The following is a 25,218-nucleotide window of genomic DNA, read 5'->3' on the forward strand; positions in this document are numbered from 1 at the left end:
AAAGAGATGAGAGGTTGTGAGAGACTACTATGAATCACAGAATTCTGGCCTTAAAGCGGTCGTTTCCAAAAGCCATAAATAATTTCCAATGAACATTCTAACATTTCTAAATTTCTCTGTTAATCTGATACTCGTGTGTAAACCTGTTGCAGCTTCCTGGTTAAAATACAAACTTACCAAGAACTTCTTTGTGTTTACTGTGCAATGAGTACAAAAAGATTGTATTCAATGACCCGTGATGTTCTTTGCCTTTTTGAAAAGTATCAAAATATGGAAGTCGTCACAGTGAAGATCAATGTGTCCTTGGGAGGGAGACGTAGCTGTGGAAATTTTCTTCTTCCCTGAGCAATTAAAAGAATGTCTAATCTCTTTGCCTTCAGGGTTTGGAGTAAGGCCTATCTGTTTGTCCCTTATACAAGTGCTCTGATGGCAAAATTATCTCCAGTTCCTCAAATGAATACATCCAAATAGGTTATTAACCACCATTAAACAGAAAACCTTTATCTCAGTCTTAGAGACCTTTTCTTTAAAACTAAATATGGTCAGATTAAAATATATAGTGTATAAAGTTAAGCTTCAAACTGGCTGTGCAAGAGTAATAAAATCATTACTACACAAGAAAGAAAATAATGGATGATGTTTGCTTGTTAGTGCAAAATAGAATCCCTGGCTCCAACCGGATATGGCTGATGGCACCAAAGCCTTTAATGGAACTTGAGTTACAACTGCAGAAATAAATACAACCCGAGCTATTCACTGCTACAATGTGGGAGGCAGGGACGAAAAGTATAAGCAATTTAAAATCAATTATAACTTTCATGGGAAAATGATAAAATTGGAAATATATAGTTAAGTGTTTTTTGTTAAGAGTTTATAGAATTAAAATAAATAAAAGTATTAAAACTATATTCAAAATCTCTATATTACTTTTATTCTTGACTAGTAACATAGTAAATGAAATTCATTAATAAGCAAGAACACAGCAAGGATGAAGAAAATACTGCCTCAAATTCTGAAAAGTTAGAAACCTACACAGGTGGAGATTCACTATGAATATCTGGGGAATGATTGTCAAAGTTATAAAAAAAAATAGACTAGATTCCAGCTCTTCAACAGGTTTGAAAAACAGAATTTGTATTTTCCTACTAATACTAAGGAGTTCAATTGCCATTGGAAAAGAAAGGAAGGAAAAAGGAACTGAATACATGTTGGATATTCCATGCCCCAAGAACCATACTAGGCTCCTTATAGTTATGAGGTCTATTTGATGCACAACAACAAGAAGAAGGCTAAAGATGTCCAGATGAGGCTGCATTAAGTCCACTTCACACAGTGCTCACTAAAGTTTAGATAAATTGGGTAGCTTTCCCAAAATAACATAGTCATGTAACTAAACTAGGGTTAAAAACATTATATGTGTTCTCTCCACTATCCAAACAAATATATCTAAACATACCACAGTCCAGGAGGAGGCATAATTGCTTAAAGACAAAATATTCTAATGAATAATCACCTTTTAACTTAAGTAAAATGAACTCTACAAAACATCTGCAATAGAAAAAAATCATGTTCTAAGAATAACAGATGTGGCTTCTCTAATGATCAAGGTACTGTCACAGCAGACAGGGAACAGATGAAATACTTCTTCCTTATAGCTGAGTGAAAGGAAATCAAGTGGTTATAATGTTGAGGATAAAAGTAAAATATGAACTTATTAATCAAAATACTTTATTCATTTCTCCAAATAATTATTTTTGCGTGAAAGAGTACAGGAACCTGGGTGTAGTGCCACAGGCCTGTAGTCCAGTACTCTGGGAGACTAAGGCAGGAGGATCACAAGTTCCAATCCAGCCTGGGCAGCTTAGAGAAACATTATGTCAAAATTAAAAAAAAAAAATTGTTGAAGAGCTGGGTGGACACAGAAATGTAGCTCAGTGAGAAGGTCCTGTATTCAATCTCTAATGCAAAATTTTAAAAGTTCAGGAAAACATAAAGATAGCTTCAATATAACAATTTTTCAATAAGGGGTAATATTCACAAATTTATACTGTGAAAACCAAATGATTTATTGATAAGAGTTTTGAAATAAAACCGATCATATATTTATTAATGATATAAAAACAGTACAAAAGCAATTTATCCCACCCCAAATAAATTTAGTGTTAATAAGTATATTTTAATTGATGATAACTGTATCAATGAAAGCACTGGTATTTGTCAAACAGAATGATTCCTGAAGTCTCCAGGGTGCAATTAGCCAGAGACCATCCCAATTTGGATTCCAGATTCACAACACTAATGGGAGCTGTTGGCCTCAATTTCAGCTGTTTCAAGAAAGAGAAAATGCTTTGACAGAACCAGACACATTCAACCACTCAAAACTGACTTAAATAGACTGAAATTTCATAGCAGTGCTCAGATACTTTTAACCACGTTCAAGTTTACAAGAATATTGTATGATTTCTTTATAGACGTAGATTGCACTCAATCTGAATCTTGAGACCTGTGCACATGAAGGGCAGTATTCAGTTAGTGGAGATATCCAGGGAGAAGCATAGGCGCACAAAGCATAATTCATATTCATCAAAATCTGTGAATCGCTTCTAAAACTGTGAATCTAATCTCTGTGAGTCATAAGATTCTCAAAGAAGCAATAATTCTATTGATTTTAAAGCAATTCAATAACAGAACATAAATAAATAGGTTACATTTGGCAATCATATCAACACAAGCTTACTGCCTGCACTCTTGAACAATATTTTTAAGGTTCTTTAAAAAATCTTTGTTTTTATTTCTTTTTAATATATTCTTAATTTTAATTTAAGTGTGTTTTGATGCATGTCAATTCACAGAGAAAATACAATCAAATAGCCAGTTGGTTCCTTGAGAAATATTAGAATATTAACAATTCCTGATTAAACACCTTGATAAATTTGTTTGACAAATATTTAAAACATTTGCTACAAAACTAACTTGACTTAACAGACATCTATACAATTCTTTACCCAGTAACATTCTTCCCAAGTGCACATGAATAGACTATATGGTAGGTCATAAAACAAGCCTAAAATGATATTTACAAGAATTGAAATTATATAAACATATTTTCTAAGCAAAATGGAACAAAACTAGAAATCAATAGCAAAAGAAAATTTCAGAACTTCACAAATATATGGTAACTTTTAAAACACATTTCCAAATAAGAAATGGATTATAGTAAAAATCAAGAAGGAAATTAGGAAACAGTGAAATAAATAAAATAAATAAAAATAAAGTATATTAAAAGTCTATACAATGCAGCAAAAAGCTGTGCTTATAAGGAAGATTATAGCTTGAAGGATCTATATCAAAAGGAAGAAATCGCTCAAGTTAATATCTAATCTAGTTAAGGACACTGGAAAAAGAAGCAGAAACTAAACCTATACTAAGCAAAAAGAAAAAATAATAATAAAAGATTAGAACAAAAGTTTAAAAATGAAAAGTAATCTAAAATTTAAAAATCAACAAAACAAAAATTGGATCTTTGAAAAATATCATCAAATGTAACAAACTTTTGATAGATTGACCAAGGAAAATAAAAAGAAGACTCAAATCACTACAATTAGAACTAAATATTTAAGTATTACCAATGTTACAGACATACAAAGTGTCTAGAAAAATTGCACCTGAAAAATTAGATAATTTAGATTAAATAGTCAAATTATTAGAAGAACAATCACAATTGACTCAAGAAAAAATAGAAAACTTTCAGTAGACATATCAATAATAAAATTGAACTAGTAATTTAAAAACCTCCCACAAAGAAAGACCCAGGACCAAATAGTTTCATTGGTGAATTTTATCAATTCTTTAAAGAATTAATGCCTATTCCTCACAAACTCCTAAAAAAACAAAAAAAGAGGAACATTTCACAACACAGCCTATGAAGCCAGTATCATCCTGATACCAAAACCAAACATATAAAAAGAAGTACAGACCAAAATCTATTTGACTGTAAATTAAAAAAAAAAAAAAAATCTTCAACCAAACCCTGGAAAACAGACTCTAAGAACATATAAAAAAGTATTGTAGGCCAGGGATTAAGCTCAGTGGTTCTACTGCCTGCCTCGCAAGCACAAGGTCCTGAGTTCGATCCCTAGTACAAAAAAAAAAAAAAAAGATTGCATATCATGACCAGGTAGGATTTATCCCAGGAATGAAAGGTTCATTTAATATTTGAAAATAAGTAGTATAATATACCACATCACTAGAATAAAAGGCAAAAACACATAAGAATCTCCATAGATGTGGAAAAAATATTGGACAAAAGTAATATATTCTTATGATATAAAAAAGACACTCAAAATTCAAATAAGGGAAAAATTTCTCAGTCAAATAAAGCACATGTTTGAAAAACTTGTAGCTAACATCATACATAATGTGAAAGCTTAGATCTTTCCCACCAAAATCAGGAATAAGACAATGATTTTGCTCTTATCCATTCCATTCATCCTTGCATTGAAGGTTCTAAAAGGGCAATTAAGCAGTAAAAAGAGATAAAAGGCACTGATATCTGAAAGAGGAAACTGAAACTATCTCTACTTGAAGATGAAATGAGGCCTTTACATAAAAATCTTAAGAATTTTTTTAATTCTATTAGAACAAATGAGTGAGCTCAGCAAGGTGGAAGGATATAAGATGAATATACAAAATCAATTTTATTTATTTGCAATAAACAATCTAAAAATTAAAAAGGGTACAATTCCATTTACAATAACTTCAAAAACAAATTATGTAGAAACAAATTGAGTAAATGATGTGTAAAATTTATACTTGAAAGCTACAAAATATCGACAGAAATGAGAAACTATATAAGACATTCCATTCTCATAAATCCCAAGGCCTTGTATTGTTAAGAGCAGTGCATGCAAAATCTATAAATTCAATACAATTTCTATTAAAATTCCAGTCTGTGTTTGCAGACAATGATCAGCTGATCTCAAAATTTACATGAAAATGTTAGGAGCCCAAAATAGCCAAGTTAATCTTTAAAAAATAAGTTGAAGGACTCAGAATTTTATTTCAAAGCTAAACACAGTCAGTGTAATATAATAATCAAGTCAGTATAGTTCTGGCATGGAGACATATGGATTAATTGACTAGAAAATGAAGCCTTACAAATATGAAGCCTTACATTGATGGTGACTTGATTTTCAATAAGGATGTCAAGAAAATTCAATGAAGAAAAAGTGGTCATTTCAGCAAATGGATGTCCAAAATGCAAGAATGAAGTCTGGACAAACCCTTCGTCACCCTACACACACACACACACACACATTTAAAATGGATCATACCTACAAGTAAGAGCTAAAATTATAAAGTTCATAGAAAAAATTTATAGCAATGTATTATTATGATATTGGACTATGTAAAACCTTCCCAGATATGACACCAAATGTACAAGTGTCAGAAGAAAAAATAGGTAAAATGCACTCTATCAAAATTGACAACTTTTGTTTTACAAAGGACACTGTCATTAAATAATACCACTCAAAGAGTAAAGAAATTTTGTAAATCATACACAAGGGACTTGTGTGTAGAATACATAATGAACTACCATAACTCAATAATAAAAAGACAAATCAAAATAAAAAATGGCCAAGTGATCTGAGTAGGTATTTTTTCCAGAGAAAATTCATAAATGGTCAATAAGCACAGGAAAAGATGCTTAACATCATTCACTGTCAAGGAAACATGAGGTTTTTCACATCTACTGGGATGGTGGATAATAAAGACTGATAATCACAAATGTTGGAGGTAGAAAACTCATATATTGCTGCCAGAAACATAAAATGGTGGAGCTCTTTTAGAAAACAATCTAGCAGTTCTTCCAAAAATTATTCATAGAGTTACCATATGATCCAAAAGTTTGACTCCTAGGTACACAGCCAAGAGAAAGGAAAACATACATCCATACAAAAACTTGTACATTAATGTGCACAGCAGCATTACACATTTTTTTTTTTTTTGGTACCGGGGATTGAACTCGGGTCCTTGCACTTACACATATTTTTTTTAAGGTATAAACAACCCAAAGGTCCATCAACTGGTGAAGGGATTAATAAAATATATCCATTTAATAGAATATTGTTTTGCAACAAAAGTAGATGCATTAATACATGCAATAACATATATGAACCTTGAAAACATGCTAAGTGAACAAACTCGGTCACAAAATGTATGATTCCATTCATACAAAATGTCCACCATAGGCACATCTATAAAGACAGAGGTAAGTTAGTGATTGCCAAAAGCTAAGGATACTGGGGAGTCCGAAGGAGAAATGGAGAGTGACTACTTAATGAGTGTTGGATTTCTCTTTTTTGCAGCAACAAAAAATATTCTAAAATTGATTATGGGGACAATATACTAGAGGTTATTAAATGTATATTTCAAATGAGTGAATTGTGTAATATGTCAATTGTATTTCAATAAAATTGGTTTAAAATGCGAATCAAGAGTCTGCAACTCACAAAGAAAAAAAGAAAAACAAAAGGCTTTTGAAGCTTTGGAGTCTCAAGAGTGGCCCTCCTGAATCAGCCCTTTTACATCATCATTACCTTCATCTCATCAGCAGTTCCTTCTGTACATGAGTGAATAGAAAAATCCAGACCAAACTCAATAATGCTTCCCTTGACCACCAGGGAAAAGAGGTACGTAGAGGAACCAGAGAAGCTGGGGTCTGGGAGACAGAGATTGATTCATCCTGGAAGACACATTGGGACTTCACCAGAAACTACACCCCACTGTTTCCATTCTCCTGAGAGTATCTGGGAATTACGTAGACTTCTCCCTTACTTATGTGAGTGAAATTCTACGTACTGAAAGAGGTTCTTGCCAACTTCACATTCCAAACCTGAGAAAATCATTTTACATTTCCAGAGGGAGCTGCCTGTGGCTGCTTATTAAAAAAAAGGAAGAAAGAAGAGCCTGCCCTGACTTGCCATGCCAAGAGTTGTGGCAATAACCACACAGCTTCCTACTAATGACCCAAAAAGATGCATTTGGCAGCTACTACACAGACAGAGAAAATAGTGATCCCTAAATTTCCAATACATAGGACTTAGAGAATTCTGCCTCTGTTCAAGAATTTAGAAAACAAAACCCCTGAATAACCCTGCAGGACAAAGGACATTTCCCTAGAACTTAACACAACCTCCTCCCCTTGAGGACTTTTACAATACAGCATATAATACACAGAGCATACCTGTTTGCTGCTTCCACCAAGATTCAAGAATACAATGTTTCTATTAAATGAGAACAGGCAGAATAAGAACACTGAGTAGTAAAATAAAAAGTTCAGCAGAAGACATTAGATTTGCAGCAGAAGTAATATTAAACAATCTTTATGCCACAGAAAAATAAGGATGAAGAACAAACATGAGAAAGCACCCAAAAGGAGAAATAAAGACAGGAAAAAGATAAACCTGAAAATAACAATTTTGAAAGTCGGATCAGAAGTCCTGCCTGTAAATAAAAGGTGTTTTTGAAGTAGAACCCAAAGGAAATGAATCCAGCAGGCTAGGGAGAAGAGATGAATCCTTTATTTTGATCTGATTACAACGCTTGGAGAAAAATAATTCTGAGAAAAAGTAAGACATTTTCCTAACATCCCATAACTTACAATATGCAGAGGAGAAACACAAATTCAAAACTTGGAAAAGGACATGTGTCCTTTTGATTGATGATTGACATGTGTTCAATAAGACTTATTTAGAAAAGAAATCTAAAAGTCACATCTATCATTTATAAAATTTCAAATTTCTAAAGCAAGACAAACTGAGCTTGGATTCTCGTCTGTAATAATAATTGTAAGAAGACAGTGCAATGTCTATAACTCTGTTGCCTAAAACAGCTGCTAGTCATATGTGGCTATTTAAGTAAGGAAGAGTAATTAAAATAAAAGTTTTGCTTTATCAGTGGCACCAGTCATATTCCAAGTGTGCAGAAGCCACATATGGCTACTGGTTACTGTGTTGGACAGACAGATGCAGAACATTTTTATCATTACATAAAGCTCTATTAAACAGGCTGGAGTAAAGTTTTAAATAAATGTTTTTGATCAAATAATTATATATGGAAGTTAGAAGTTTTATTCAAAGGATATGTGTGTATAATTTCAAGAAATATACAACCAATATATATTTCTGATAAAATATATATATATATTTCTGATAAAAAGTGCTCATTTATGCATGCCTGCTGACTAATCTCATTTTAAATTCATCACCACAAATCCCAAGTGGGTACTAAGAATTGTCTAGAATTCCACTGCAAAATACTGACAAGTTCATTTCACACATTCATTTCTCTACTCAAACTTTTAAACTAGCTTCTCTGCATGCCCATCATGGCCTCTCAAGCATCACAGGTTCCTCAGCCACAGACTTTACCTCATTCTTCACAGACAAAATAAGACAAGGCCAAAAGCCCTCCTGCACCAGGCCCTTGCTGCCTTCTTTACCGATGTAGAGCTCCAGCTCATAACAAAGACTAACCCTCCAGCTGCACTCTGGCTCTTGGTCCATCTCATAGACTAGACTTCCAACATTAGTCTCTTGCTCCCTAGCAGCATTAACATCCTTCTCTCTAACCCACCTTCCTCTATAGCTGGTTTAAAAAAAATTTTTTTTTAAAAACTGTTGGGATCCTAAGTGCCCTTAAGCTATAATTTCACTTTTCTTCTTCCTTCATTCAGGTCTCACCTCAAACGTCCCCTCCTCCAGGAACCCTTTGATGACTGCCCAGGTAAAGTGGCCTGCAAAGATCCTACTAAAGAGCCCTACAGTCTACTACATTCAGATGCTTTCTTCCTTTGTCTTAGTCACTTTTCCATCACTGGACACAACACCCAAATCCCACAACTTAAAGGAGGAGAGGTTTATTTTGGTTCATGGTTGAGTGATAGAAAGAAGATGGCAGAGAGGCAGGGAGGAGGAAAAGGTGCTCAAGCCTTAGTAACCAGGAAGCAGAGAATAAAGGGAGGAGCTGGGGTCAAGAACACATCCTTCCAGGTCACATCCCCAGGAACCCATCCGCAACCAGGTCCCATTTCCTAACAGCACATTTCACTACTAAACTCATCAATGGAGGAGTCCACTGATGAATACAGTGCCCCATGATCCAATCACTTTCCACACACATGAGAAATGGGGGTGGGGTGAGGATTAGATCTATACCATAACACACTTATAACACTAAGAAAAAGTGGTTCCAAGAAAGCAGAGACCTCATCTATCTGGTTCATACCCCACATTTCAAATGCTGCAAATATAAATAAAACAACAATATTTAACATGCCATGATATAAGCATGGTTCTCTTATTCAATTTTCATTTTTCAGGAACATACTATTAATTTTTTTTTGATACTGGGGATCAAACTCGGGACCTTGTGCTTGCAAGGTAGGTGGCGGCAACACTGAGCTAAATCCCTGGCCCCATACTATTAATATTTATTTTACAGCCCAGAAAACTAAAGCCCAGAAAGGTTATGTGAGCTGACCAAGGCTGCACAGCTAGTGTGTGAGAAAGCTAGCATGATCCCCAAAGTGCATGCTCTCAACTATCTTATGTTGCTACCTCTCTATGAAATTGTTATTCAAATATACTTTTTGTTTGTTTATTAAATGAAGATTTTGACCAAATCATCAAGCAAAGAAAATTATAAGTCAAAAATGAGATTAATAAAGTAAACATTGAAACTAAATAAAAGTCATAAAGATAATGGCAAAGGGCACTGACCACCAGTAAGTAAGAGAATAGTACAAAATAAATACTTAGCACACATATGGAAACAAAAAGAGAATGCTATCAGGGAAAAAATGCAAAAGATTCATCATAAAAATAACAACAAAAGAGGAATAGAGAACTGAAAACTAATTACATTGAACATTTTTTCATATATTTATTTGCTGCTTTTACTTCTTTGAGAAATGTCTGTTCATTTCAGATGCCCATTTTTGAATTGGGTCTTTGAATTTGGGGAGTCTGATTTTGTTCAGTTCTTTATATATTTTAGATAGTAGTCCTTTGTCTGAGGTACAGCTGCTAAAATTTTTTTCCCACATTGTAGGTTGTCTCTTAGCTCTGTTGGTGGTTTCTCTTGCAGTACAGAAGCTTTTTAATAAGATGAGATCACAGTTGTTGATTCTTTGTGCTAGTTCCCGTGCTACTGAGGTTTTGTTCATAAAGTCTTTTCCTATGCCAATGTCTTCAAGAGTTCTACCTAACTTATCTTCCAGCAAGTTTAGTGTTTCTGTTTTGATATTTAGATCTTTAATCTACTTACATCATTGGTCATTCCAGAGATGCAGATGAAAATAACACTGAGATTTCACCTCACCCCAGAAAGAATGGCTGCTATCAAGAAATCAACCAATAACAAATGCTGGCGGGGGTGTGGGGAGAAAGGAATCCTTGTCCATTGTTGGTGGGAGTGCAGACTGGTGCAACCACTGTGGAAATCAGTATGGAGATACCTCAGAGAACTGGGACTGGAAGTCTCATGTGACCCAGGTATTCCCCTGCTGGGTATCTTCCCAAAAGAATTACAAGAATTGCACCATAGTGATATATGTGCACCCATGTTTACAGCAGCACAGTTTGTAATAGCTAAAGCTTGGAAACAGCCCAACTGCCCATCAACTGGAAACTGGATAAACAAGATGTGGTTTCTTTATAAAATGGAGTACTACTCAGCCATAAAGAAGGAGAAACTGGAGACATTTATAGCTAAATGGATGCACATTGAGGCAATACTCTTAAGTGAAATAAATAGGACACACAAGTGTAAATACCGAATAGTTTCTCTAGTGTGAGAAACTGAAAGTGTAAGTAAGGATTAAAACCAATAAATGATAATTTGAAATAGGAAGAAAGGGGGTAGGAGAAGTGGGAGGGGAAGGGGAAAGGAAAGAAGGGAAAGGAAAAATTATGAGAAAAGAAAAACATGGAAACAAAGTCTATGTAAATAGGGAAGGGTGGAAGGGGGAAGGGCGCACAGGTAATGGGGAAAAAATAAGAACCAAGATACATCATGTACAGGTACAAGCACCCAATGATAAACGTAAATGTACTGTATTCCTAAAATGTACCCAAAAAAGAATTTAAGCAAAAAAAAAAAAAAAATGGAGGAAAAAAAAAAAGAAAGAAAAATAATTATATATCATGGATCCATCTGTTCACAACACTTGTTGCTCTTTGGTCATAAGAGATGCTCGTACCTGGATACCTACTCCTGTTTCTTTGACTTTCCTGTACTCATAGCTTCACTCATGTTGATCTCCTGTCAAAGCATACAGCTTTTCCTCCTCTTCCCATTAAGTTTTACCAGATTCAGGCACTCAAAGATGTCTTGATTTCCAAACCTTTGCTACAACGTACAGCGTAACAAGCCATGGTCAGCACATATTTATATCATGTATTACTCTTTATTTTTCCCATGTTTATTGTCACTTTGAATTAGGCTTGGACCTCCTAAGGAAGATAACTGTCTTATACATCTGTTTTTTCTCTTCAGACTATCGTGGTATTTTTAAAATAAATTAGAAGGCAAAAAAGTAAATATAGAAGGCAATAAGAATTCCAGATATATTAAATTATTTAATGTCTAGGACAGTGTCATACAAAATAAAGGAATCACGCTTCTATGGAACATATAATGTGTAGGAATCAGCCATATTTCTTTAAATCTTCAACTCTTTCCTACCTCCCAAAATAAGAATAATCCTAGCCACTACTAGTATCTAATCTCATTGTATTATTTTGTGCCTGCCTATATATCTAACCAATAATTTCTGTCTGCTTCCAAAACATCCTTAAACATTCTTAAACATCTTTGTCCAACCCTTTGGAGAGGCTGCAGTCAGTTATGGACAAATCCCTGAACTGTGTTTGCCTGCAGACTTCCATGTTGGCTCTGCACACATTTAGCTTAGTCTGTCTACCTCCTTACCTGCAGCAGATCTCATACAGAGCATTTTGGAGTTCAGCTAGCTCATGAGGATACTTCCTCATCAGTCCAAACTGTTGAAAGAATTCAATTCCTCTCTGTAGTCTGGCTCATAGATTTGGGATATTCAGTCTTAAATTCTGATTTTTGCCCAGGCTCTTGGTATAGGGTTGCCAGATTAACAAATATAATATGTGTGTTTCAGTTTGAATTTTAGATCAATAATGCATATTTTAGTATAAGAATGCCATGCAACACTGCGTAGGACATTCTTATACTAAAACATTATTCATTATTTATCTGAAGTTTAAATTAAACTAAGCATTCTTATTTTATCTGGCAACTCTAAGTTATAGAAATCAGACTTCTCATATTTCTGGAACCATCACCATTGAACACTGATGTCAGAGTGCTTTTGTAAAATGCTTCCTAGCTAAGCCAACCGCTTCTTTCTTGCTCTGCTTGCTTGTGTCCTAGCTCTGTTCCTCCCGGACCTTCTTGAAATATGTTCTGATTGTTTCTTCAGATTTTGCCCAGTTCAGCTCTCTGTCTTAAAAGAGCCAAATCCCCACCAGTATTTCCCCACATAAATTATACTGAGAGCTTGTGAGCTAGATAAATTCTCTACCACAGGAGTGAAAGGAGGTGGGGGAGGGGAGCAACAAGATACATGAGCAGTCACTGAGAAGAGGGAAGTAACAGATGGGGAGCGATGAATATCCTCTGTGAGGCCCTAAGTTTGGCGAACACTGATCAGTGTGTTTAACCAGTGTAGACCAGAAGTCACAAGCTGAAAGACCCAGTTTATGCATGTTTTAGCCCACATAATATAATTTTCCATGGTTTTAAAATTATTTTCAGTCAACTACTCAAACTTAATAATCAGGATATTACCTAAAACCTTTCTCTGTGGTTTCTCTTGAAAACACAGGACCTGGCCAGTCTGCGCCTGCATTCCTAAAGGATTATTAGAAGCTGGAGCTGAACAGTAGCTGCCACCAAGATGGACACTCCAGATCCTTAAATGCCCCACACTGGCTGTTATCTCACCTGCACACCACTGCACATACAGACAGCTTGAAGGGTGTGACTCTCTCATACAAACCCTTTATTTTGCTCAAGCACCCACAATCAACCAGCCTGATTCCTCCTTTCCATCTGCAGAGGTTCATGAGTCAATCAGGCACATCATACCTAAAGGGTCTCAACCTCCCACTATCCTACCAGTCCGTTACACATTGTCCCACCTGAACAGATGGGTAGGTTCATCCAGATATAACATAAAGCCAAATCTAACACAACATACAGTGTTTTACACATGAGATGAGGAAAAATTCCTGAGGAAAATATGTACCAAGTTATAAATCAAGAGAAAAATGTGAGGCTGAGAGCCCTGGAAATATTGCATATTAAATGAACAGTATTAGATTCAAACTCAATAGGAACAAATGTAGTACTTTCACTGTTATAAAAGCGCTGATGAATGCAGCCAATTCTCTTTATTGAAAAGAATTATAACACAACAATTTTTGCAAACACAGTGTTTGTGAGTTGTACAATCTGTTAAAAATTGAAGCCAACCTAAAGCAAAGCATTTAAATCAGCAAATTTTCATGTTGAAATTCACTGACCTACATATTAAAGGATATAAATGAGACACTGCAACAAACTGTACCAATAGAAGAAATGGTAAACACTGCACATCAGTATCAGAACACATTACAACATAGGACACTGGTGTAGTACATCACCTCACATTCATTTGACAACTGCCTCACCCACTCATAAAGATTCTGTTATTTACTGTGCTAAATCAGGGGTGATTCTGGCCCTTTCCATAGGGAATTCATATAACAAAATAAATTAAAACTCTCCAACCTGTTTAAAGAAACAAAACCAATTATTTTTTCATTATAACATGTACACAGAATTTATTAAGTTCATGATTCAGGACATGGTATGAGTATCTATTTTCTTCTCTTGTTTCTCAATAATTATGCCATCATTTTCAAGGGAATCCAGCCACATCCTATAGAACTGTACCAGAAGCATGGTTTTCTTATTTCCTCTACTTTATTACTTTATTTTTCCTTCCTTCCTGTCCTTTCCTATGCTTTTAGTATTTCATCAGGGTTAAATCAGAGTACCAGATGCTTTTTGCATTAAGAGAAGGGGATCTGGTGAATGGAGTCAATCACCTGTCATGGCTCTGCTGTTCCCCTCAGCTCCTTGGTCATTCCTTGATGTTCCCTTTTTGTTCTCCCTGGCTGAGTAACACCAGTGTCAGGTCCCTATGTATAGTAGGTATTATGAGAAATCGCAGCATTGGTCTGGAAATGGGCACCTTCTTTCCTCCTAAGTACTAAAATCCTAAACTTAAAGAAAATTAAAAGTCTAATGTAAACACCACCTTTCAGAACTTTCTATATCATCTCACTCTTTTTTCCTCCACTTCCAACCACCTCTTTGTGCCTCAACACCAACATAATAATTTGCTTAAAGTTTCACATTCTAAGTGTCAAAGTAATGCTAAAGAAGGGTAAATATGTTAAATTTATATTACATGTTGTTGTGCATATTAGTGATATCCAGTTAACTTCCTGATTAAGTAATTCAACACTGTTAATTCTATGATAAACATTGTCACCTCAAAAATGACAGCAACTAACATTCCACTCTCTTTCTCCTATTTTAGGTGAAAACATCAAGAGAGGAGGAAAAAAGAAATGTATTCATTCCATGAAGTTACAACAACAAACTGCCACAAATACGGTGGTTTAAAACAACAGAAATATTTTCTATCACAGGTTTGGAAGCTATAAGCCTGAAATGAAAAAGGGCCACAAGCTCTTCAGGTGTCCGAGGAGAGAACCCTTCCTTGACTCTTCCCGCTCCTAATGGCTGCCCTAACACTGCTGGGCTTTTGGCTGCATCACTCCAATCTGTCTCTATCTTCACTTCATCTTCTCCTCTGTGCATGATCACTCTCTGACTCGGTCTTATAAGAACATTTGTGATGGCACTTACAATTCACTAACTAATCCAGGATAACTGCCTCAAGATTCTTAATTTTATTATATTTCCATGACCCAATGACCCTTTATCCAAGTAGGGTAACATTTACCAACAAAAGGAGTTAGGACTTGATCTCTCTGTGGCCATTATTCAATCTACTGCAAGATGAGAGTACAGTACTATATGTGAAATGTCTTAACTGGCTGAGATGCACCAGCTCCCTACTTTCTATTTTTCAATTACATAGTACATTATAGATAGTATAGTCTTACTAAACAGGCCCTAGTTGTAAAAGTCTCCCTTAGCACTTGGTAGCTGAAAGACTCAAGAGTCTTAATTTGGAAAATCACCTAGCTGACAAAGCACATTAGACTCAATTAAGAAATTATTCAGTGGATAGACCCATGCCTCTCAGACTTATTGAGGATCTAGTTTAGAAGGAATTTCATAAATGGGATAAAGTTCCATTGTGATAAAACAATGTTGAAATGCAATCCATTCATGCCAATCTGCTTGAATGAAATGAAAGGAAAAATGAAGACAAAATATCCTGTTTGGGGACACCAAATGAAAAATTATGAGTTAAATGTTACCACCATATGACAGCAAAATCTACCACAAATACTTTGTTTTAGATTTAGGAGAAAGAATGAAAGATTATAAATTTGGAAATGGAATTAATTTTTCAGAAAACTGAATGAATATGAAGTATAGGACTTAATCATGTTTTATCTAAGATAAGGCACAGTCATGGACAAATATTTGAAATGTGTGCATACCAGAAAGAAAAAGGAATTTAATTTATTATAAAAAAGCAATAAGGAAAAACAATCTTCAAGTCAAGCCAGGATAGTATATTTTAAAGACCATAAATTGGCTTGGTTGCATCAACTTTAAAATAAAACAAAACATGAACTTTTTTTATCACTTTGGACAGGAAATAAGAAGTTAAGAATTTTTACTCTTTTATAAAGATTTCGGCAAAGCAGGCTTATCACAAGAGGTGGGAAGTACTTATTAGACCACACAGATAGTTTATATAACATCTTGCTGCTCTCACCTTCATACAATGCACAGACTTTGGAAAACATACTCAAATATTTCAAAAACAGATTTTTCATCCTTTATTTCATATCTAATCTAGATTTGGAGCCTAGAAAGAGAATAGTTTGGTAATAACATATTCCAACCAGCATACACACGATGTTGACAACTCAAAAAAGATGCCACTAAAAAAGTTTTACAATATAAACACAGTAAGGAAATTACCAAAAATTCACTACAGTTGGAAATATTAGCAAACATTTATTGAGTGCTTACCTTTGCTCAGGCACTGTGTTTGGCACTTAACTTCTAGGATTTCTTTATATCTTACTAGAAATCTTATGAGGAAGGGACTATCCAGCACAAAATTTTGCAGGAAGGAAAAATGAAGTCAAGATCCCTGGAACAGAAGTTACAGAGCCAAAATTCAAACACGAGCAGTCCATGGAATCCCATCCATTGCCACTGCTGTGTGATAACACTTATCACCTACAGAGAGTCCAGTGTGTGCCAGGCACTGCTCTAAGCATCTTACTCACAGATGAACATACTCCCCATAACCTTTCTGAGAGTTCCTAAACCCAGATAAGTAAACTGCCACAGGAAAATATCTTGTAACTTGCCCATAGTTATACACTAGTAAATGAGAGATCAGCATTTACACACAGCAAGGAAGAGTCGGAAGCACAGTTAACAACTACACCAATAAAAAGGACTAGTGACTTAGGTCACATTTCATAAGACTGTCCCTGATCAAATACAGATAAAGGACCTAGGCATATATCTGCCTGTTAAGGGATGGCTATCTTTTTTTGCTTTTGGGGGGGGGGGGGGTAACCTGGGATCAAACTCGGGACCTTGCAATTTCGAGGCAAGGGTGGCGCCACTGAGCTAAATCCCCAGTCTTAAGGGATGGCTCTTAAACATCTACCTCCTATGACTTTTAGGTTATATTTATAGTATTATATATATACATATATATATTGCATAATATACACACATATATTACAATATATATAATATTATATATATATGTAAAATCTTAACTTTTCCACAGGGAGGATTAGGTAGCATAATCACTTTTAATACATTTTAATGGGAAAAACAATACCAGTTCTTCTAAAGGCCTAACCCAATAAGGGTAAATATAGATAAAGAACTAGAAACAGGGCTGGGGATTTAGCTCAGTGGTTCCGGTGCCTGCCTTGCAAATGCAAGGTCCTGAGTTTGAACCCTGGTACCAAACAAAAAACAAAAAACTAGAAACAGGCATCCAAAAGAAGGTCAGAAAAAAATACAAGCATCAAAGGCAAGGCAAAAATCACTTTCCCACAGCTGCATATGTCCAGTCAGGTAGGCACACATAACAAAAGAGCCACATTAGCAACCTTCATCCAAGAGGACATCTAGTACATCTTGGAAGAGATAAGCAACAAAAAAGTGTATGTATGTGTGTGTGCACATGCTATTTTTTCATTTACCATGTGAAACTTCATAAAGACAATCAGCTGTGTTGGTTCGTATAGCAAGTACATGCACGTGTGTTGTTTCCTTTTGTTCTTGTGAATTCAGACCCAAAATCAAGTTAGATCAACCTCTGCTCACTTTCAGTTTTCAGTGGCCACTGAATATCTAGAATAGGAAATAAAACTTGTAGGAGACACAGTAGTGATGGTGTGCAAAGAAAGGTAGGGATAAAAAGAAGTCTTCAATTATGAACTAGATCATTACGATGTTCATCCTGTTTTCAAATGTACATACAAAGAAGAAGTTAAAAAAGATGCTCTATACCAATGTTAAATAAAATTTCTACCAAACTTCAGTGTAACAACATTATAATAGTGGGAGAAAAAGAATTGACTCAGTATTTATTCAAAAAACTCATATCCAAGCCAGAAGTGGTGACATACACCTGTAATCTCAGCATTCAAGAGGTTGAACCAGGAGGATTCCTGAGTTTAAGGTCAGCCTGGCCGACATAGTGAGTTCAAGACCAACCTGATTAACATAGTGAGACCCTGTCTCAAAAAAAGAAAGAAAAGAAAATTCATGTCCAAAATATGTTACCCATAGAAAAAACCTACAATTTTTAGTAATTCATTATTTTAATTCTTGAAATTTTAAATTGTCACCCATAATTTTTAATAATTTATCACATTTCTTATATAGGCAGAAACCAATGCAGAGAGTTACTCTCCCCTCAAAAAAAAAGACCAGTGAGGCAAATAAAATAAATGTAATATGATGTAGGTCTCCACACTTTCACATGTAATTATTTTAATAAACATAGACTGCTTAAAAGTTTATTGGATGAGTTCACTCCAAATCTCTTGTTCCTTTTTTTACAATTAACCAGTCAGATGTCATTTATTTTCAATGTCATCCACACCAACAACCCTACTATCACAGAAAAATTAGGGTCATGATGTGACAGAAGTCTTGACATGTATGTCAAATACTTTTCTTGCACAATTAATGCTTTTGATATCTATACTATCAACTTATGAGAATATAACTGCCATCAACAGTCATTAAATTTTACAAACAGCTGTGTTCAAGGCCTACAGCATGCATCAACATCTCAGAAATAATATTGCCTATATAAGGATAAATTGAACAAAAATCCAAATCATAGCATATTCAGCTGAGGAAAATGAAATAGGAACCCATAGAGCTTCTGCAGAAATAACTCATGAATAAAACATCTGCATAGTACAGTGCTTCGAAGGAATCAATCATAATAAAGGCTTCTATGACATAGGGTAATATGCATGTATTTAAACTTTTCTTTTGACAAATGACTGAATATCATCAAATTCTTCTATACTCATTGAAAAGTTACTGTCAATCTAAATGCTGACAACTTCATTGCTTCCTATGTGTGGTAGGGTATAGAAGGATTTAAAAAATTGCCCTATATACAGAAAAACGAAATAAAAACCAGTAAGGACATCTGCAGAAATAACTAACTCTTTGAGGGGTAAACAACACCATAGTTTGGATACACATGTCCATTCCGCATATTGCACATAAAGATTAACCTTAACTTCCAACAAGGCTATGAATTCATTTTAACAGAAGGCCACCCGATACATCATTATTTACATTCCGCTTAATCTCAAAAAGGAATTTGATTTAATGTACAATAAAAAGGCACATTAAATTAAAGCTGATAAAACAGAAGTTGGGCACAGTAGTTATAAGACGAGACTTTGGTCTGAAATATTTTAAGAGCAGAAACAAGACCAGCTGGTGACTTTCATTATGATTTTTTATTTTTAAAACACTGTATCTTCTTATAGTTCCAGATTAAATTAGCTAGGAATTGTTGCCTTTAGGAATCAAGCACAAAATGTAATTTATTTGATATTGTTTATCTAATTGCTGAAGACTTTGACAGAGTGAATTATTTCATTTTCTTTTTTTGAATAATTAGCTACAAGTTTCACCTGCTTTGCTAGTGACATGGAGGAAGATGCTTATCTTTCAATTAACTTTGACAGGAGGGCATGCGTTCAGCTCATCTAAAAGCTGTGTAATTAGTGTTGTTAGAAGACAAAAATGCTAAAAGACAGAACTATCCACTGTCATTTAGTAATGGAATTTGTTCTACAAAGAGCACATTCTTAACCACTATCCTTCTCACAATGATTTTATATAATATGGCTTTTTAAATGTATTAATACCTGTGATCCAGGCTGATTTCTAGTTGACTCTAAAATGATTCTTGTTTGTGGATTCAAAGACAGACATGGATCAATTGATCAATTTTAGGACAAGTCCTTCATTGCTCCTGAACATCTTATCCAGGAGTGACTGGAGGACTCAGGGAAGGCTATTCAGGGAAGAATTTTGAAAGAATGTCTATGGAAAGGGCAAATACATGATCAGAGGAAATCGAACACTACCAACTTTGAAAACAGGCTGTCTTTTGAGTCCACACTGCAGAAACTCTAGCAAAGGAACAAATGTCAGGACCCATCACATGGAGCAGCATTTCAACAGTTTCTATGAAGTCCTGGTTATTTCTCTTCTGATTTTCAGGTCATATCTCCAAATCAAGCTTTTACTAAAGACAGAGGTGCAATCAATGCAAGAACTGTATTTCTAAGCAGGGAACTACTATCCAGAGGATATTTTTTAATGATTTAGTGTCAACCTAAACAGGGTTTCCACGGGTATGCCACAAGACTGACTCCAAGCCCTCTTTTTCTGTACTTTGTTCTTAAATCAGTGATTCTGATGAAGATGAAAGAATACATTTTTATCAAATTTATGAATAATACAAAGCTGAGCAGATAGATAACAAGAAAAAGTTTCAAAAAAGCAACAATAGATTAGATGAATGAGCCAAAACATAGCAAATTCAATTTAATTCTTCATTTCTAGGTTCAAAAAATTGACCATACAAGTACAATATTTGACCTAATAGCATTTTGTGTTTTAAAATAAGAAAAACACATGGGTATTTTAGTTGCCTTCAAGCAAAGTATGGGTCAACAGTATTACAGCTTCACCAAAAAGCTAAAGCCACCTGAAATTACATTTTAAAAGAATAATGCCTAGAGCAAGAAATATTTCTATTTCTTTTTCTATTATGTACAGCTACAACCATACCAGGAATTTATGAGTTCAGTTCTGGATGCCACATTTAAGGTCATTGACAAGCTGGAATATACCTGGGGAAGGTGACAAAAATGTTAAGGAGTTTCAAAACCACATATAAGAAAGGTCTAAAGATGATTAGCAAGAAGAATAGGCTGGGAGTGTTTGTTTACCTCCTCATCATAACTAACCCCAGAGCTGTCAAGATCTGGGTGCAAAGATGGGGAATGTAGAGTCTCAAATTCCAATTCCTGAGCCCTCCATCCTGACCACGGCTGAACTGTGTTATGCCCTAGGACCTACTTTCTTCTCGGACAGTGATGGTGAACCTTTTAGAGACTGAGGGCCCAAACCGCAACCCAAAACCCACTTATTTATGGCAAAGTGCCAACACTGCAATTAAAACTGAATACCAAGTTTTAAAAAGTTTTTAGAAAAAAATAACTCATACTTTAACATATTTTGTCTTAAAAGAAAAACAACATGCATGCCATAAATTCACCACCACTGTCTGGTGGAACATTGAAATCAATTCCTACAGGATGCTTTACATCCTCTGCTTTCTTGGTTATCTCCTAAATGCAGACCTCTCTACTAAAATATCACTTCAGTTATCTACTATTGGTAACTATCCCAAAACACTCTCTCTCCTTCCTTTCCTCCCTCCCTCCCTCCATCCCTCCCTACCTCTCTGTCTTTTAAAATGTGGGCTAAGCTTAGCTGAGCTCTTCTTCTCTTCTGGTGGTTGCTTGGTAGCTATGTTCAGCTGGCAAGCAGGCTGAGGACTGGGCTCAGCTAAGAGAAGTGAGCTTCCTCGCTCCCGCTCTACATGGCTTTTCTATGGTCTCACCAACTAATTTCTCCAGTAGGGCAGCCAGACATCTTTAATGGCATCTAAAGGCTAGCAAGACAGTGTAGTTTTCATTTTAGACTAACACTGTCACATTCTCTTGGTTAAAACAAAACATGGACAAGGACAAAATTCAATCACACAACACATGATAAAGGGAGATGTGGTTCACTGGAAAGCATTAATGGTACAGATGCCCACCACTACCATCTTCCTACTTGCTCAAAAGATGCTCTCTGCTCTAGCTATGGCCATGTATCCTACCCTCCCAGGTCCTCAAAATGTAGCTTCTGGAACCTCAGAGACCACTAAATTCCTCCATATCCTGAGCTTCTTTTGTCTACAGTCAGTTTTGCTTCCTTTCCTTTACCCTCTTACCTTAACTGAAAGTTAAGAACACGCAGGACCAGCAGAGTTATCTAGTCCTTCACATTTGCATCCTTATGGTCGGCCCTCAGAATCTGGTCAGCCAAAGCTAGATCTAGACCACTGTTTCTTGAAGGTGCATATCAACTCTCCCTTCTTTTCTGTTTTTTCTTTTTTCTTTTTATTAGTACATGTTTGCAGTGCATGATTACATTCATTGTGGGCAAATGGTACATGTACATAATATTTCTCAATTCATTTTTGCCCCTTTACCTCCATTTCCCTTTTCTTCTAGCATCAGATTTATTTATTTATCCTTTAAGTCCTTATACCTTCTTCCCTTTTTCTATCAAGACACCTACTCACTGAAGATTAAAGGATGATTTTATAGTCTTGTCTCACCATCTCATCCCATGTAACCTAATACCTAGATATCTTGATTCCTTGATCTCCTCACCTTTAGTAACCATCACAAAACCAGAGATTAGCTCATAATAGAGTTGTAACCATCAACCCAATTGACAAGTCACCCTATTGTTTTTTTCTGATTAACATGCTCCCCCTCATTCAGCAAATTTAAAAATGATGCTATATATTCTATATTTTTCTTATTTTCTTTCTAACCTCTCCTCCTCCCACTCTCAGTAGGTAAACTAGTTTCATATTTCAGAGAAAACAGAAACCACCATGGACATACCCTCACCTTCCTGCCAACATATGGCAAACCTAGCTGCACCTGCCTCCATCCTGACCACTCCTCTCCAGTTACCAGAGGAGAAGCCCTGCCTCTCCCACAGAATGCCCATTCTTCCATGCAGGCACAAGACCCCTGCCTCAGGTATTCTCCATTTTTTTTTTTTTTTTTGGTACCGGGGATTGAACTTGGGTCCTTGCGCTTGTGCAGCTGGCGGCGAAACCACTGAGCTAAATCCTCGGCCCTGCCTCAGGTATTCTCAATAGCCTTCATCCATTAACCTTAACTCTGAAATCTTCACTCCTCTCATCTTACTCTTCTCTTTCCATCTGTGCTCAAGCATCTTAAAGACAAAACAACTCCTCTGGGTCTGCTCTCCTCTCTAGCTGATGCCTTCTCTCCCATACTTCACAGCTAAATGTCTTGAAGAGAAATGTTTATTTATCTTCACTTCTACTCACCTGCCTTCTAACCTACCCTAGTCTGGTTTCTGCCCTCAACTCTTGGCTGAATATGCATGTGCTAAGGTTATCAGTGTTCTTCATGTTTCTGCCCTGAAGATGCTCGGTCATCACCTTGTTAGCAGCAGCATGCGGTGCAGGGAACCAGCCATCCTTCTTGAAACACTCTCCTTTTAGCACAGAGACATCACTGCCCCAAGGTTTCTTCCCTGTCCTTCTCATTGTCCTTTGGAACACCACCACCCTACTCTTCCACCAAAGTAATGAACATCAGAGTCCTGAGGACTTAAGCTTAGTACCCTCCTTCTGTACACATGGCCCTGGCAGTCAGCTCAGCAACATGGCTTCAAATAACTAAATGCTGATGACTTCAAATTATACCTATCTTCCACCCATATCTTTCATCTAAGCTCTAAATTACACATCCAATTGCCTTCCTCACATTTGATTTAGAATCTCAAATGGAATCTCGGCATCCTGAACTCAGTATCACTAAAATTTAAATCACTATCACTCACTAAACTTCCTTCTCCTTCAGCATTCTCCATCTGATAACTGACAACACCACTCATCTAACTGGTTAGACTAGATGACTGGGAAGCATCCTAGATTCCTTGCCCTCTTTTTTTATTTTTAAATGTTTTATTTTCATTGGCACATGTTTGCAGTACATAATGATTATACTCCTTAGGGGGAGCTGGCACGTGTACACAACACATCTTAATGCTTTTTTCATCCCCTTCTCTTCCCCTCTCTCCCCTACCCCCTCCATCCATCTCTTGGCCCCCTTTCTTGTTGCAAAAGATCTACTCACACCTGGAAGCACCTAGTTCACCAGATAGCTAAGAAACCACTTCTCTCCATCTCTATGAAGTTGCTTTAAACTGCAAATCTATATAAAGCTTTTGACACTGTTTTTAGAAGGGCAAGACTGGCCTAATCTTTTCCTCCTCTTCTAGCTGAACCTAAAGCAATCCATCTTCACTCCCTACTTGATTCTAGCTACACTAGCCCTCCTTTAGTTCTTCAAATATCCTGAGCTCCTCACTTTCATGTGATTTATCCCTCTGCCTATTCACTTTGTACAGTCTCACACCTTTCTAGCTCTTTGTCCTCCAGGGCCCAGCTTATATGTCACTTTCAAGGAGGACTTACTGCCCAATCTAAATTAAGCTCTCCTTGTTGCTCTCATTCATAGCATGCTACACTAGAAAAATTAGAAAGAGGGCCAGGGATTTAGCTCAGTGGCACTGTGCCTGCCTCGCAAGCACAAGGTCATGAGCTCGATCCCTGGTACCAAAAAGAAAAAAAAAAAAAAGAAAAATTAGAAATGATGTATTTATTGACATATTCAATAATTTAATATCTACCTCATCCACTAGGCCAGGGGTCAGCAAAATTGCTCTGTAAAGGACCAGTAGTAAATATTTTAGGCTTTACAGGTGCAATCTCTATTGAAACTATTCAACTTTGTGGTTGTAGCAAAAACCAAAAGAATGGGTATGGCTGGATTCCAATAAAACTATTTTTAAAAAGAGGCAATGGGCTGGATTTGAACTAAAGGCTACAGTTTACAAATTTCCCCACTAGAATAACTTCCAAATAGGCAAGGGCAAGACTATTTTACTCTAAATGCTAGATATATGTCTCATTATACAATAGTTGCACATTTAATAGCTGTTAAATGGATACAATCTGAATGACTGTTAGAATAAAATCTGTTGCCTGAAGCTCTACAAATAAATAAGTACAAGTTATAGGAAAGTAGATTTGGGTTCTATGTAAGAAATAGCTTCCTAAAAGCTCTACCAGCCCTACAGAATTACTATACAGATACAGTAAAATAAGAGATGTGAAGCCTTTTGTTGTAAACTGAACAAAATGTGTGCTGTTATCAACTAAAGTTAAGAACGATCAAAAATATGCACAGGCTGCCTCTGAAGACAGTAGGGTTCTTGGGTTATTTAATCAAAGTCTGAAGGCCCATCTCTCAGGAATGCTCTAGCACTGATTTTTTGCACTGACACATAGGAGGCTGTACTATGAGGCCTCCAAGATGCCTTCCAACTTTAGGATTCTATGCCATCATTTAGGACCACCCTTTAAGCATTTTACCCATTAGCATATTTATTAAGTCCTTGCCTGTGATTAAAGGTTTATATGTCATGATTTTCTTCTTGAAATCAGCCTTC

General features: G+C 35.9%; 1 protein-coding gene and 1 long non-coding RNA gene across 3 annotated transcripts in view; both read right to left on the minus strand.

The window, feature by feature from the left end:
* Grip1 (glutamate receptor interacting protein 1) overlaps positions 1 to 25,218 on the minus strand; it is a 661,025-nt gene that overhangs the window by 577,310 nt on the left and 58,497 nt on the right. The gene's annotated exons all lie outside the window — the stretch shown is intronic.
* The window catches only part of LOC147823735 (uncharacterized), a 135,887-nt gene that overhangs the window by 52,329 nt on the left and 58,340 nt on the right, over positions 1 to 25,218 (minus strand). The window contains exon 2 of the long non-coding RNA XR_015443416.1: positions 1 to 25,218. This exon is cut by the window's left edge and continues 52,329 nt beyond it; it is cut by the window's right edge and continues 17,399 nt beyond it. This is a non-coding gene — a long non-coding RNA (uncharacterized LOC147823735).

The sequence above is a fragment of the Heterocephalus glaber genome, unplaced genomic scaffold, assembly GCF_053883595.1.
Source record: "Heterocephalus glaber isolate CG9 unplaced genomic scaffold, H.glaber_assembly_v1.0 deba00001569, whole genome shotgun sequence".
NCBI lineage: Eukaryota > Metazoa > Chordata > Mammalia > Rodentia > Bathyergidae > Heterocephalus > Heterocephalus glaber.